Source organism: Nicotiana sylvestris, chromosome 6 (assembly GCF_000393655.2).
Source record: "Nicotiana sylvestris chromosome 6, ASM39365v2, whole genome shotgun sequence".
In the NCBI taxonomy this organism is placed as follows: domain Eukaryota; kingdom Viridiplantae; phylum Streptophyta; class Magnoliopsida; order Solanales; family Solanaceae; genus Nicotiana; species Nicotiana sylvestris.
Window position 1 is genome coordinate 119,759,686 of NC_091062.1, and position 17,317 is coordinate 119,777,002.

Below are 17,317 nucleotides of genomic sequence, written 5' to 3' on the forward strand. Positions count from 1 at the left end.
GACCCCTTGAAGATTTTTGCCGAGACCCTTGCCTGGTTCATACCCTAACAACATTAGTATGCTTTCTATATTATTGCTCCACCATCAACCTTTCTCAATTGCATTTACGCGCTCAATGCGGTGATATGTTTCTCCTCCCAATTTCCTCCTGTTCTCAATAACCTGCACCGTTTGGTTGGTGTAGATAGGGTTTCTTCCATCTTCGTGAATAATCACCTATATATGATTCCACTAGAACTTTACAGCTTGTTGCATAGTAGAAGCAACTGCCCCAACTGCCTATATCCATGGTCGTCCCAATAAAAAGTTATAGGTGGTGGATATATCTAGCACTTGGAATTTATCAGTAGACCAGGTCGGGCCCATCTGTAGATCAAGGTTGATTTCTTTAATAGTGGCTCTCTAAAATCAATCGAATGCCTTCACATTCATGCTTCCCATCCATATCTCGTGTAGGACTTTACCCAGTCTTTTCAGAGTAGTCAGCTGGTATATGTTCAGACTCGAACCCCCATCTATCACAACCCTAGCAATGAACTTGTCTTCATATTGCACAGTAATGTGCAATTCTTTGTTGTGACTCAATCCCTTTAGTGATAGCTCATCTTCGTGGAAAGTAATCTTGTGTATCTCCAGTACATGTCCTACCGTATTGGCCATCTCTCCACTAGTGATACCGGTAGGCACATAAGCTTCACTTAACTCCTTCATCAAGGCATTCTTGTGCGCATCTGATTTTTGCATCAGCGACAAGATAGATATCTTGGTTGGAGTCTTGTTCAGATGATTAACAACAGAGTATTCCCTCGCCTATACCTTCCTCCAAAGATCATTAGTGTCTGTCTCCACGATAGGTGACTTAGATGTGGTCTCTTTTCTTGTTCCTACAAGATTCTCAAGTGTATAAACTCTAACAATTCTAGCCATTCCTTGTGCAACACCTGTCTCTTACATCATGGCTTTTCCTTTTCTCCTTGTCTCTGCCACATAATCTCATGGGACAACATCAAACTTATAGGATGGTGTTGGACATACCATCACAGTGAAGAGCATAACTACCTCGACAGTGCCTAGTTTTGCACCACAAATGATGAGCGGGTGATAAGAGATGTTTTAGTAGCATCCCCCATCGAATAAGTCCGATGAATACCTCTTGATCCTATTTTTCATCTATTTCTATCATATTCATTCCCTCGCCCCTATGATCAGGAAGAGGATTATTACAGACATTTGGCACAACCTCTTTTGCTTGTATAAGTTTAGTGTTGATTAGTGTTTGAATCATATCCTTCAGCTTTCGGCATTCTTCAATAGTATGGCCCTTCCTTCCTAAATGGTAAGAACATATTTTGTTGGGGATAACCCACTGGGAAGGGTTCCCGACCGCAACAACAGGAATGAAGTGATGTAACCAGCGATCTTTAGTCTCTCATACAGTTTTGCTATGGGTTCAGCGATTGGGTTATATTGTTTGGGTGCTTTGCGATCAAAGTTTGGTTGTGGCTTTGGGAAGTTTGGGAGGGCATTAGGAGGTGAATGGTAATATGCAGGTTGGATGCTATAGGTATGGTAGTTTGTCATAGGATATTGGTATCTTGGAGGTTAGGCTTGGTATACATGTGGAGGTGTTTGGTATGTAAGGGGAGACTTAGGGCCCTGGGATACCATTACGGTACCCACTTCTTTCTTCTTCGAGATAACTTATAATTTCAAGGCTTTATTGGTGGCTTGTAGTGCCTCGAAATTGGTCACCATTCCGCTGTTTATTCCTTCTTCTATCCTTTCTCCTAACTTGATGATGTCTGAGAACTTGTAATTAGCGATAACCATCAACCTTTCATAATACTGAGGATCCTGAGCTCTAACAAAAGAACTTTTTCATTTTTTCTTCTTCAAGTGGTGGCCTCACCTTGGCGGCCTCTGATCTCCAACGAGTAGCATATTCGCAAAAGGTTTCTGTCGGCATGAGGTTATGGATATAGAAAACTTCTGGCACGTTTTCTATATTGAACCTTAATCTATCCATGAAATCAGGTGCAATGCTCACCTAGTTCTCCCACTTCTTCGGATTCTAGCTAATGTACCAGGATAAGGCGTCCCTTGTAAGGCTTCACATGAACAACTTTATGCGGATTTGCTCATTGTTACCCACTCCTACAAGCTTATCATAGTATGTTCTCAGATGCACCTTGGGATTACCGTTGCCATCTAACATATCGAACTTAGGAGTTTTGTAACCCTCCGACAGTTCTACATCTTGCTGGATACACAAGTCTTCGTAGTTTAAACCTTCAACACCCTTCCACTCTTTAACACTCTAGACTTTCTCTATCAGTTTCTTGAGTGCCACTTTCATGTTTCGGATGAGTAGGTCATTCTCGGTCAGTTCAGGTATGTACAAGGTTTGTTGCAGGGTGTGGGGTAAGGTTTCCACATATATAGGGTTTCCTTGAACAGTTCTTGTTATTTAGGTATATGGGTGATCATTAATCAAAGTTTGAGGGGGATCGGGGGTGAGTTATGGTGCGCTTTGAGTGGTATGATAAGTGGTGGTTTACAGATTTTGGGTTGGATGATGGTGGTGTTATTGAGGGGTTTGCACTGGTGGTAGGTTAACGTTCTGAAAAGGTGCGGGATTGTGATACTTGTGCGTTACGAGAGAATTTTGCGGTGGTGTTTTATTTAGAGTGGTTGTGTTTTGCTGATTTATGTCAAGAACATTTAGAGTAAGGGAGAGGTTTGCGAGATTTTGTACCTTCTCAATCTAACCCTATAGCTCCAAGATTTTCTGTTCCAAACATAGGACCAACTCATTCGGTCCTGTCATACTTTTTCTGTCTAAGGTTTCACCATTCTCTGCCATGGTAGTATTGTCTTTTCGGTTACCACTTAGATCATCCATCTTCCCTTTTCCTTTGCTTTTTGGATTTCTCGGTGGGGGAGGAAGTGGAGGACCTCTGGATCTGGCGTGGTACGGTGATGATTCCTGAATGCACGAACCAACCTTTGGCAATGGAAGTAATAAAAACAAAGAAAAAATAAAAGGTAACCAAATCAGTAAGATGAAGTAAAAGAGTGTTTGCAGTATTTAAGTAGGTATCACGTAAGGTCATGCAATAATTCACATCCTAATTTGGGGACCTCATTGTGCTCGAGGTAGGACTAAGCAACACATAGACTTGGAGAAAATTCATGCCAATGTTGCCTCATTCCATTAATGCAAAAATAAGCCAAAATAATTTTTCAGTAAATCGAAATAATAATTATAAAGTCACTAATGGCATTAAGCCTTATTACATCGAAATCTAATATTATACTAAAGCAGTAAAGAACATATCTCCTAGTGTACTTGGTCAATGAAGGACCTTCTCCATGCTTGGATCTCTTGACTCCATCAATCACATTTCCTAGATCTCGCATGTCGAGTATCAAGTACGCCATTGCCATCTTCCCTCCTTCACTAGGATCCATGCCTTGACAATCCCAAAGCCTCTTTCTCATCTACCCCTCTCGCTCCATCAGTCCTTTCTCTAGATACTCCAACCTTTCTGTCGACTTATTTGCAATCTCCTTCCATTATCATATCGCCTCCATATCCACCTTATGTTGTTCTAGATGCTTAGCTGCAGATTCGAACACTCTTTAATGTAGTCTCTTGTATCTTACCTGTGCCACAACCACCTTATCTATGATCCTATCCTTTTGACCCTCGGTTTGACGTCCCCGGCTATGCCGTCTTCCAACCATGAGAGTTAGTAGTACATATGACCGGCGTGATACTTTTTCGGCTTAATAGTTTCTCCCTCTATGATGATCTTTTGGTTCCACATGTGTTGGGTTTCAAATTTTAATGGGATGACATCTTCTTTGAAGTTTTCTTTATACTGAACAATGTTGGACACCCAAGGTATGACATGCTTCCTCCCAGCTTGCCTCATTACCTTTATAAGAGCATAAGGGTAGATGCCTTGTAGCCTGATCAATACAAAGTGAGTGGTTCCTTTGGACCTAATGATGAACTCACTATTAGGGAATTATTCAAATATCCAATGCACTTTCTCGTCTGCCAGATTATTGAAGAAATGCACCCAGCCTACGACACTTCCAGGCTTTGAAAACCAGTCTGGAATGAATGTCATCTTCTTTGGTTAATGACTGGATATGTAGTTATTAAGTTGCCTTCGTAGAAGATCCTAGCGATAATCACCACTCTGAAAGTGTTCCAACAGCCAAACTTGTAGTAGGAGATTACAACCCTCGAAGTGTCCGAACCCATGCTTGCACCGATCCAAAGAATGGTATATCTTAGCTATGATCATCGGTATGATAGTGTATTTCTTCCCCTTGATACCTTCCATTAAGGTCCCGGCGACAATGACTAAGCGAGTATGAGTTCTTCCCCCTTACATTTTGAAAGATCAACAAACCCAAGAAGAAGACTATGAAGCCATTGACTCGATGGTGCGCCCACCCCAATGAGGTAATGGCTAGCTCCTCATAATGAAGGCGATATGGTTTGCTATGCCCATAACACTCATAGAGAAATTCAAAGGGGATATATGATTTCTTCGGGCAGACCAGTTAGTCGTTATTCTTAAAACCAGCATCTTCAGAAAAACGCATGGGGTGCAGTTTTCTGGTAGCGATAGACCCAAACTATGCCATGGTAACATGTCTAAGCCCCCTATTTCTTCTAGGAGAGGAGTCATTTCTATATTACTAAATCGAAAGACAACTCTCATTTCATCCCAGAACATGGTGGCTGCCTCAATTCGCCCCCTGTTAGGTTGAATAATTCAACAAAGATGGCAAGTTACCCAGTACTCTCCTCACATGGTTTCTATCACAAGGTGTAAGGTCGTTCCACCAATCAATTAGGCAGGATATTCTGGACCATACCAAACTTGGGGATTTCATGCTTCATTTTCTGCAAAACAAAAAAAAGTTATCCTTCCCCGCACCCCCAAATTCGATTATTTACGCAATAATAATCAACATATTGGCACGTTTTCTCCAAGTAATGCACATAATATGATGGTGTCCTTTGGGATTATTGAAATCCTATTGGACTTTGGACAAGGTTCATCTAAGTGGATTGATACGTCAATGACGTCTCAATCCATACTAGCTTTAGCATGATGTATGTATATTTCAAGTCAGAATATGGTTTCTAGAAAGGTCTAGACTTGTACTCTGAAGTGGAAAACTTTAGAGGGAAAGGCACGAGATCATCGATTGCACCGCTGATCGACTAGTCTACTACAAATAAACCTTTTCGGTTTCAAAAAGGTGTTTTTAAGAAGGCCCGGACACTCATCAAGCGCCGCTATGTTGATAGTAAGCATGAGTGGAGTGTCGCTCCCCTTTTTTCCTCGCGGAGTCCGGGTTTCAACATTCATTGGGAACAACTCGTTTCCTTTTGGGAATTGAGTATTTGAAGAGTCGCCACCTAACGAATTAAGGTATGTTAGGGAACCTGGAGCAGTTAACTCATATAACTAATTTGCATTACCAGAGATTGGGTAAGGGCTTGAAATAAACTTGAGGGGTAGGTGTAAGGCATCTCTCGCAGTCCACAACGGTAGGTCCCGACCGAACTCAATTATATGAATTAGTCATTTAACAGATAGGGAGTCTAAGCACACATATGCAAATAAAGGAAGTTTAATAGATAGGCAGTCCAAGCACACATATGTAAATAATGGAAGTTTAACAGATAGGCAGTCTAAGCACACATATGTAAATAATAAAAGTTTAAGAGATAGGCAGTCTAAGCACACATATGTAAATAAGGTGAGGGAAGTCCTAGGTTTGTTAGCCAATAGGATCACATCTGTACAATACCCAGTAAGCCTTCCTCAAATAGAGGGGTTACATGTGGCATTAGCGCACATATCATCATATCCTTTACTATCCAATTACCCTCCCATTGGTCATAGCCTAAGCGTTATAGCAATCTTAAGATGTATCCTATGCATGCACTACCCGTCCCTTCACTTATATAGCCCGGAGGTATTTAGGACTTCTAGTTAATGTGGATCTAGACTCTCCTACAATAATTAAAAGGAGAAAACTCTAGGCGACATACAAAACATATAGGACTGGACCAAAGATAGAACAATTAAGAGGCTTACATTTTACCTCCACAATTGGAGCAAGTAAGTGCACGTCTCAACAACAGATTTCAGATATTTAAGAAAAGCCCTAGAACAAGATATCTAGGTGAGCATGACAAGTAGTGAATATATAATGTTGAGTTAAGGCAAAAGTGTTAAAGACCTATTCAGTTTGCCTACCGAATATTTAGAACCTATTAATCTGGGCAGTCATAATAAGTAAAGCAGTTTCATAGTTTTTATTAGACCTTGATTACCTATAGGCTTGCCTAGGCGTGAATCCGTAATACCCTATACACATGCTATATAAATGCAATCAGAATTCTACGAACCATTTTAAAACAGTTTGAGTTTTTTAAGTCCTATAGACATGCTGGTCTAGGCGCTGAATAACTGATTTTAGACTTATAGATGCTGGCAGCTAAATGCAAAAACTGGTCTTAGAATCCTATAGGCGTGGCATCTAAATGTAGTGATTAAAACATGCTGAAGATTAATTTAAACATTGTTAGTATGCATAATCTAATCATTTTCAGGAAAGACTAATTAATTTTAAAACCCCTGTAGGCATTGTATCTAAGCGAACATCGCAACAAACTTACAGACATGTTATCAGAATGCAGGATCGATTTTTTGAATCCTATGTGCATGATGTATAAGTGAAAAAATATTGTAACAACCTATAGGCATGGTATCTAGATAGATAAGATATTGTAACAACATATAGGAATGGTATCTAAATAAATAAGATTGTATAGGGTGAAATCAGAGGTTCCAATTCCTCATCATTGAGGCACCTTGGATGATCATCTCGAAGTCTCGAGGATGAAAAGCTATGGTCGAGTTTCCTCCCTTGAGGTTCGTTGACACTCGGCCTAAGCATAATGTTGACCACATTTGCGATAAAAACAGAGAGTTCCCAAGATACACGGTTAGGACTGACAGAGCCTAGTGGACTACCCTAGCGCTGAATCAAGGTGTCATGTAGCTGTCTCATCCTTTTATCTTTGTAATTAATGCATTTTTTACTATATTAGGATTACCTTCATATATAAAGGGGAACCTTATCATTTTAGAGACCTTTGTTGCTTCAGTTGCTCTACACGAAATATACAAGAACCTTCTCTTTGTTCTCTTACATATTCTCTTGATATTATTACTTTCATTCATTTATCTTCATATTTGTTCATCAATTATTGCTTATCATTGGACATAAAGAGCCTCTGCTAATTTTATTATAACTGTTAGCCACACTTTGACCCGCCTCGATAGCTCCTAGCCGAGCTCCGGAATGGACCTCAAGGTCCCGAACCGACAAGCTCAAGGTCCCGATAATTAGCCTATTGGTTGGGTTATCACTTCGTTCCTTACTCATATCTAGTTTATAAGTATCACGTACATAGCATCAACTGCTAAACAACTAGCATAAAAATACATCACTTATTTTTAGAGTCTCATGATCAAATTTATTAGTTATTACCATTTTCACGGTAAATAGTTTGGTGCCTACCATGGGGCTAAAAATAATAGTGATTATATTTTTGTTGGTTTTACTACATAATGCAAGTTATCTTCCACGCTTTCTCTTGTCCAAGATCTTCGATTTCAGGTCGAAATGTCTAATTCAGTGAATGGAGGTGAACACAATAATCTTGAGGACCACGGAGTAAACGGTGTGGCTGTTCTAGGAGTTGATGTGCCACCACAAAACCCTGGGAATGCGCCGGAACCAATTCCGTGGACGTGGTCTCACGCGATGCCCAACGCATCGACATAAGCTCCTACACTAACAGGAGCGTGCACCAAGGAGATCAATAAGATGCTCAAAAAAACCCAACTAGGGAAAACAGGAGGTTAGCCTCCATGTTATTTTTGAAATGTTGCAGGCATAACAGTTGGCTATTGCTCAGCTGCAATGTTACCAGAAAAATCCTAGCACGGTAAAACCGGGGACAGCTCCCCCAGCTAAACAGGTACCGAAGAGATCAAGCAATAAAGGGTCGATGAATGATCCCGTCATCATAAAAATGCTCGAGGACCTCACTAGAAGGATTGAATTGGGCGAGAAAATGATAGAAGCCAACGACAAGAAGGTTAAGATCTACAACTCCAGGGTCGACCAAATTCGGGGTGCACTCCCGGTCCTGAAAGGCATAGATTTGAAGCAGTTCATACAAAGGTCGTTCCCAGAGGAAGCGCCCCAAAAATCCATTCCAAAGAAGTTGATAATTCCAGAACTCCCAAAATACAATGGGACCTTAGACCCCAACGAGCACGTTACTGCTTACACTAGCGCAGTGAAGGGCAACGACATAAAGGATGACGAGATCGAGTCCATCTTACTATAGAAGTTCTGGGAAACACTCTCGAAGGGGGCCATGATGTGGTACCACAACCTAGCTCCTAACTCCATAGACTCATTTGCCATGCTAGGAGTCTCCTTCATAAAGGTACATGTCGGTGCCATCAAAGTAGCAACAAGGAAATCTGACGTGTTCAAGATCAAGTAGAGGGAGAACGAAATGCTGCGAGAGTTCGTATCTCACTTCCAAACAGAATGAATGGAACTACCATCGGTTTCTGATCACTGGGCAGTGCAAGACTTCACTCAAGGTCTGAATGAATGAATCTCGATGGCTGTAAAGCAGTTGAAACAGAACTTGGTTGAGTATCCTGCTGTGACCTGGTCGGACGTCCATAACCGATGCCAGTCGAATATCAGTGTATACGGTGAAATCGGAGGGTCGACGCTCGCTCTTGGGACAACGTTGACTGTGGCCACGATAGAAGTGTGGAGTTTCCAAGGCACATGGCTAGGACTTACAGGGCCTAGTGGACTACCCTAGCCCTTAATCAGGATGTCATCTAGCTGTCCCATCTCCGCTTCTTTGTAATTAATGCATTTTGTACTATGTTAGGATTCCCCTCATATATAAAGGGGATCCTTATCATTTTAAAACCCCATGTTGTTGCTTCAGATGCTCTACATGAAATATACAAGAACATTCTTTTTGCTTTCTAACCTATTCTCTTGATATTGTTGCTTTTATCTACTATCTTCCTTATTGTTATTCATTTATTTCTTATCATTGGCCATAACTAGCCTACGTTGATTTTATTATAAATGTTAGACAAACTTGGACTGCCTTCGATAGCTCCTAGCCGAGTTTCAGAATCAATCTCAAGGAACCGAATCGACAAGCTCGAGGCCCCCATAATTAGCCTATCGGTCTGGTTATCACTTCGCTCCTTACTCTTATCTCATTTTTAAACTTCACACATAGCATCAACTGCTTAACAAACTAGTATAAAAATAGATCACGTATTTTTAAAATCCCATAATCAAATTTAATTGTTATTACCATTTTTACGGTAAATTGTTTGGCGCCCACCGTGGGGCTAATAATAATAGAGATTATTTTCTTGCTGGTTTAGCTACACAACGCAAGTTATCTTTCACGCTTTTTCTTGTCCAATATCTTCGATTTTAGGTCAAAATGTCTATCTCAGTGAATCGAGATGAAAACAACAATTTTGAGGACCACGGAGAAAACGATGTGGGTGTTCCAGGTGTTGGTGTGCCACTACAAAACTTTGGGAATGCGCCAGAACCAATCCCCGTGGATGCGGTCTGACACGACGCCCAACGCATCGACATAAACTCCCACATTGACAGGAGCGTGCTCCAAGGGGATCAACAAGAATCTTAGAAAACCCCAACCAAGGAAGAACGAGAGGTTAGCCTTCATGTTATTTTTCAAATGTTGCAGGCACAACAAGCTGCCTATCGCTCAGCTACAAAGTCACCAGCAAAATCATAGCACGGTAGCTCCAGGGACAGCTGCCCCAGTCGAACAGGTACCAGAGAGATCGAGAAATAACGTGTCGATGGTCGATCCCGTCATCGTAAAAATGCTCGAGGACCTCACCAGAGGGATCAAATCGGGCAAGAAAATGATAGAAGCCAATGACAAGAAGGTTGAAACCTACAACTCTAGGGTCGACCAAATTCCAGGCGCACCCCCGGTCCTGAAAGGCATAGATTTGAAGAAGTTCATACAGAGGACGTTCCTAGAGGAAGTGGCCCCGAAACCCATTCAAAAGAAGTTCAAAATGGCAGAACTCCCAAAATACAATGGGACCTCAGACCCCAATGAGCACGTTACTACTTACACTTGCGCAGTGAAAGGCAACAACATAAAGGACGACAAGATCGAGTCCGTCTTACTAAAGACGTTCGGGGAAACACTCTAGAAGGGGGCCATGATGTGGTATCACAACCTAGCTCCTAACTCCATATACTCATTTGACATGCTAGCTGGCTCCTTCATAAAGGCACATGTCGGTGCCATCAAAGTAGCAACAAGGAAATCTGACGTGTTCAACATCAAGTAGAGGGAGAACAAAATGCTGCGAGAGTTCATATCTCGCTTCCAAACGGAACGAATGGACCTACCATCGGTCTCCGATGACTGGATAGTGCAGGCCTTTACTCAAGGTCTGATTGAATGCAGCTCGATGGATTCAAAGCAGTTGAAATAGAATTTGGCCAAGTATCCCGTTGTGACCTGGTCGGGCGTCCGCAACCGATACCAGTCGAAGATTAGGGTCGAAGACGACAACCTAGGAGCCCCCTCGGGCTCAATATACCCAACCAGGCTTCTGACAATAGAGCCAAAGCCAAACAAAGAAAGATATCATCCATACACCGAAGACAGAATAAACGTCCCGAGGCGTAACCTACCTCGCAACGATCGAAGGATAGACCAAAGACAGAATCCTCAGGGACTCATCAACAGAGCCAGATTCGATAGAAATGCGGGGCCAACAGAGGCACCTTGCTTATCAGAGTACAACTTCAACATCGATGCGTCAGACATCGTGTTCGCCATCAACAAAATCAGAGATGCCAGGTGGCCCAGGCCTGTACAATCGAATCCTTCGCAAAGGAATGATAACTTAGTGTGTGAATTTTACAACACGCATGACCACAAGACCGAGGATTGCCACCAAATCCGAGAAGAGTTAGCCCAACTACTTAACAAAGGTCACCTCCGAGAATTCCTTAGTGACCGAGCCAAAAATAAGTTCCGGGAAAGAGAGGCAGCCAAGAACAACGAAATAAATGAACCACAACATGTCATCCACATGATCCTGGAAGGCATCGATGCCCCATAGGAACCCGTGATGAGAAGGACAAAAATATCCATCACCAGAGAAACGCACACCCGAGGGTATGTACCCGTTGATGCCCTCACATTCAGGGAAGAGGACACTAAGACCTTGTCTCAACCCCATAATGATGTACTGTTAATCTCTTTCCTCGTGAATACTTTTCAAATAAAACGTGTACTCGTGGACCCAGGTAGCTCGGCCAACATTATTAGGTCGAGGGTAATAGAGCAGTTCAGACTGCTTGACCAAATCGTGCCCGCTACTCGTGTCCTCAATGAATTCAACATGGCAAGTAATACAACGAAAGGAGAAATCACCCTCCCAATCAATGTGGTCGGCACAACCCAGAATTTCAAATTCCATGTCATCGAAGGAGACATGAGGTACAACGCCTTATTCCGGAGGCCGTAGATACACTACATGAGAGTAGTACCATCCACCTTCCACCAAATGATGAAATTCCTGACAAAGGATGGAATTAAAACCATCTACGGGGAACAACATGCGGCAAGAGAAATGTTCGCGGTACACGAAGTGGAGCCAGCACCAATACCTCCACTCACGAAAGATCCGAAGGGTAATCAAACTACATCTTCGATTAAGCCCGATTAAACAAAGCAAAGGACCGTGTCGCGTCCTCATCTCGAGTAACTGGGACATATCGGACCTCGAAACATCGTCGGCACATCCCACACACTAAGGTACAACCATCTCGCTTTTCATTTTATATTTAAAATGCTAACCTTTGTGCAGGCGCCCGACCAAAGCAGTCAAAGCGCTAACCCTACCCGAAGACCTTAAGGTTTTAAAGCATCTGTTGCACTCTTTTCCTTCGACCGAGTTTTTATCCCGAAAAGGGTTTTACCGGTAAGGTTTGTAATGAGGCAACATCCACATGCTACCTAAGGAAAACTCGACAAGTATTCAAAGTTTCTTTTTCAATCAACCTCGAATACTAGAAGGCATCCTCCCGGAAAGCCATCCACTCGGAAAAACTAAGAAACGCCAAATGGGGTCCAATAGGGAAATGATGTACCGGGCCAAACGGTCGAATGAACCATGTCCGTATAGCCCGGGCCCCGACGGCACAAACATGTACACTTGTACCAAGTAATTGAAGAATATCTTTTATCAAAGCATCTCACACTCTAAAAGAAGCTTGGCACCTTAAAAAAAAATGACTCCTCCGCCGAAAACATCCCGAACACTCGGGTACCGGCGTCAACGATTCAACACCTGAAGGACCTTAGGGTCGGGACTCCAAACTCATAAGCCCCCAACAAGGCAACATGAAAATCACGCAGCGTCTCCAAGGCCGAAAGTGTCCCGAACACTTGAGGACTGGCGTCGATAACTCACAACAATGCGACCACTAGGTCGGAGCTTCGTGCTCGTAAGCCCTCAATGAGGCAACAACAACAAGATCACAAAGTGGCTTCAAAGCCAAAAGATGACCCGAACACTCGGGGACTGGCGTCAAAAATTCAAATGACCTCCTGGTTAGAAATTTCGAAAATTGTAAGCCCTCAATGAGGCAATACCAAGTTTACAAGTAATAGCTCCCGAGTCAAGAAAACCTCGACAACTCGGGGACTGCCGTCAAGTGCCATCTCCATCGACTTATCAAAACCCAAGGTCGTAAGGCCACACGGGGTAGCCTCCGTCTCGTAAGACCTATATAAGGCAACAACAATATTTGTAAGACCTAAAGAAAGGCATGAACAATACTTGTACCAAGTATCAAAAACTGTAAGACCTCAAAGGCATGTAAAACTTGTAAGACCTTACTAAAGGCATAAACCCGATCTCAAAGTTTCGGCTATATATCGAACTTGTAAGACCCCTAAAAAGGCATACCCTCTATATAGATGCCGAAACTACTTCCCTCACGACTTAAAGGCTCCGGTCAAACACAAATAACTCTGTTCACAAAGCTATACCAGCCAAATTAACGTTACTCGAGGACGCCCGACCGTCGCTATGATATCACAAGCCTTCAATTACTTCGAATCTACTTCGAAAAGAATGGGTTAAACAGGCTACCCTCGACATAGGCAAAAGAGCTTCGATCACGTCAGCTCCTAAAAAATGGGCTCCGAGATACTCAGCTCCAAGCCAAACCTACCGAGGTGCTCGATCATCGCCATATAATGACTCACAATCGAGGATTTTTATTAAACCATCGAAAAGTCAGGCAAACATTATTTCAAAAAGTCCTGAACGAGGGAAAAATAAAGCCTACATAAAAGGTTGCATTGACCCAAGGCGTAAGAGCCACTGTCGCCAGCCCATATATATAAAAGGTCGCATTTGCCCAAGGTATAAGAGCCATTATCGCCAGCCCACAATAAAAGGCTGCACTGGCCCGAGGCATAAGAGCCATTGTCGCTAGCACACATATATAAAAGACCGCATCGGCCCAAGGCGTAAAAGCCATTGTCGCCAACCCATACTAAAAGGCTGCACAAATCCAAAAACTTGAGGGTCAAATGAGCTTGAGTCGTAACTCGATTCGGGGACTGAACCCAAAACAGTTAACTAAATATGCCTAAGAGCAAAGCGTAAGAGCCATTGTCGCCAGCTTGATGAGCCTCAGGGACGCACACATAAAAGGTCGCTTCGACCCAAGGAGTAAGAGCCATTGTCGCCATCCTGTTGAGCCTCAGGGCCACACGCACAAAAGGTCGCTTTGACCCAAGGCATAAAAGCCATTATCGCCAGTCTAATAATCCCCAAGGCCATATCACAAATCCAAGGATTCCTACCAACTCAAAGACTAGTTCGCCTGGCCAAATTCTAGACAAAAATAGATACAAGAGAAATAAAGCCGTAAGGTTTGCTTTTATACGCATATACGAAAAAATGCAATCTCCATCTACAAACATGCTTTGAAAATGCTATATATAGATGGAAAAATCTATGACCCCTGGGAGCTACGACCTGCCAGCCTCATCTTCGTTTTCTTCGATATCGGACATAAGTAATCGAGCATCACGCTCATCCGCCTGCGCTCGTGCCAACTCTTCCGAGAGGACGAAACCTCTAACATAGATCTCCTCGAGGGTCTTTCTCCAAGACATTCAATAAGCATATTCTTCAATCCTCTCTTCGCGGTTGAGGGCCTTTCTTAGCTTAGCTTGAGCATTGGTAGCGTCCTTTAAATAGATCGTCATCTCCTGCTCAGCCTTAGCTCAACTCATTGCAGCTTCAGCCCGGGCATCAACAATCTCATCCCTGACCATCTAAAGCTCGAATTCGAGCTTCTTAATCATATCATTTTGAAACAAAGAATTATAACGAGTCAAGCGAAGTTGAGCCTCAAAAGCGGGAACTTTAGCTAGAGCATCCTTCCCCTCTAAGGCCTGTGCCTCTGCCCGAGATTTTAGCTCATCATGCTCATGCCTGGCCTGGTCAACATCATCCTGATGGCGCTCCAAGCCCTCCATCTTTTTTTGCAACTGAAATAAATGAAGTGTTAGCATCAGAAGCCAGAAGGCGGAATGAACGCTCACCAGGGACAAAAAATAACCTGCTCCTTCAAGTGGTTCTCGTAATTCAAGCTCCGGTTCACCTTATACCGCAAGTGTACCAACTAGACTTCCTTTTCATTGCAAAGGAGCCTAAGGGATCTTTCCCCATCCAGATCTTTCAGTAACCTAGCTTCACAATGAAGCAACCCAGACTTAAGCTAGTCGAAGGCCTGCAAAATAAAACCCAATAAGGAAGGGAAGGCGCGAACCTCAAAAGGCCTATGCCAAAACTCACAATGAAGTGAAGCCGCTAGCCTTCCTCGAAGACCGAGCGCACATCTGCCAACCTAGTTCCTCCAGCTCTAAAAGGAACGACTCCGATCGAGGCATGGTCGCTCGGTGTAAGTGACCCCGGGTTTCTAGTATCCCTCGAAGTACTATCGAGGGAAAAAGAGGACAACAACAATGGGGACACCATCTTTCCAGAATCGGAAACCACGGATGCGGCAGGCTCAGACGATGCTTCCGCTTCGAAGCTCGGGTCTCGTTTTGCCTTGCTTTGAGCATCATCGCCCTGTAGTTTTCATTTTTTAGCTTGGAAGCTGGCAACCCTTCCCCCTCTCCAGAGGAGCATGGCCTCGCCTCAAAAGGCTATCTGATGCCTACAATAGCAAGATTAATACGCATAAAGAGAAAATGCCTCTCCAAATGAAGGAAGGGAAATGGCTAAATAGCATGACATGCACCATGATGTTTTGCTTCCCATCTACCTCAGGACAAAGCTCACCACTTGCGCTCGTCGCAGGTCGAGTGGGTCGCCAACTTCCGCATCCAGTTCGACAGATCAGGAACATCGCCCGACACCTATGAAACTGCTGTGGAAAAAGAAAAGAAGGCATGGTTACGAAACCATCTTTTGCCATAGACAAAATAGAGAAGGCACATAATGCACCACTTACGTGTATGGTTCCATTTCTCAAGGAATGACATTATCTCCACGGGGATAACTTCAGCGGTCCGAACTCGAATAAAGCGGTTCATCCACTCCCGGCCTCCATCTTACTCATCATCAACAACAAAGGTCATGGTCGATCAACATCGCAAGGTCAATATACCTCATTGGTGAAAGGGACGATACAACCTAATAAGATGACTGAGCGTAAGTTCAAGCCCCGCCTTCTCCGCGAAAAATCTCATCACCAACAATGTTCGCCAAAATGACGGGTGGATCTGCACCAAGGTAACTCGATACTCCAAGTAGATGTCGAGTACAACCCTATCAAGGGGTCCCAGTGTAAAAGGATACATGTAGACATTAAAAATCCATCGGCATGATCCGTGATGCCCTCGCCCGGGGGAAATATCTATAACACTACTTTCTCCCCCCATCCGCAGTCTTTTTCTCACTAACTCGAGGTGCTATTCTTCTATCAAAGAAGTGATCTTCGAGTTATACTCTCGTTGGTCTTGAATGCTGGAGGCGGAACTCTTCCCTCTCTGCCGAACAGACCCCTATGTAGCGGTCATGGCAAAATTAGAGAACTAAAGCAGGAATCTGTGCAAGTATGTTAGTATTGAAGTAATGAAAGACTTAACGCAGAAAAAGAAGGGCAATTACTCAAAATGGTGGGATCTCCAAAAGAGCCGAAACATACCTATATTTATATATGGAAAAAACGGCGACGATATGCCTGCCTCAAAGTCGATTAGAAACACTGGCAGATGTCACCAAGTCACCCCAACAACTTGGCAACCTTATCGTACATTAAGTGACACCATGTAATGTTTTGAGAACGGAAATCCTCGTATCATCGCCAGTCCCGAGGTGGTACCCGACCTCGAGGACCTCCATCAAAAAGAAGTTAGTCGCTAAGAGGCCAACAACATAAGTGTCTGTCCTAAAGTGGTACCCGACCTCGGGGACCTCCATCAAAGGAAAGTTAGGCCCTAAAAATCCAATAACATCGTTACAAGGCTTGAGGTGGTACCCGACCTTGGGGACATTCGTCCAAAAGGAGTTAGGCTCCAAGGAAATAAGCACTTAAGCTCCACCTGTATGGGCTTGGCCCCGGGGTACCGTCTGAGTTCGTAAAAACCCTCTTCCAAGAACTATCTACAGCGCCTTAAGGCTATCAAAACTATGCTCAAAGGCAGTCCCTATCCACGGGCCTCCAGGCAAATTTCCCCTCAAAGGTTACCACGGAGCCTAAGTGATAAATCACAGTTCCAAGGCTCGAAGCGTTACTTCCATTCAACTTGGAATAAAAGTCCCGATAACCAAAGTTTATCGGTCCAATCCAAGCTTGATCCAAGGAACGGTGAAGGGCTCCACGAGAAGCCATGTTAATCAATCAGAAATCGGGAAAAAACACACACATCTGGGCTTGATATTGGAACCGACTGGTAGAGTCATATATTTAGAATCTCAATAAACGTAAATAAAGGGAAATGCAGCAAGCATCAAAGACGAAATTGAAGAAACTTCTTTGTATTCAGAAAACACTTGATTACAAAAGCCCACGAGGGGACTTTACACAGAAACAAAGAAGAGAAAAG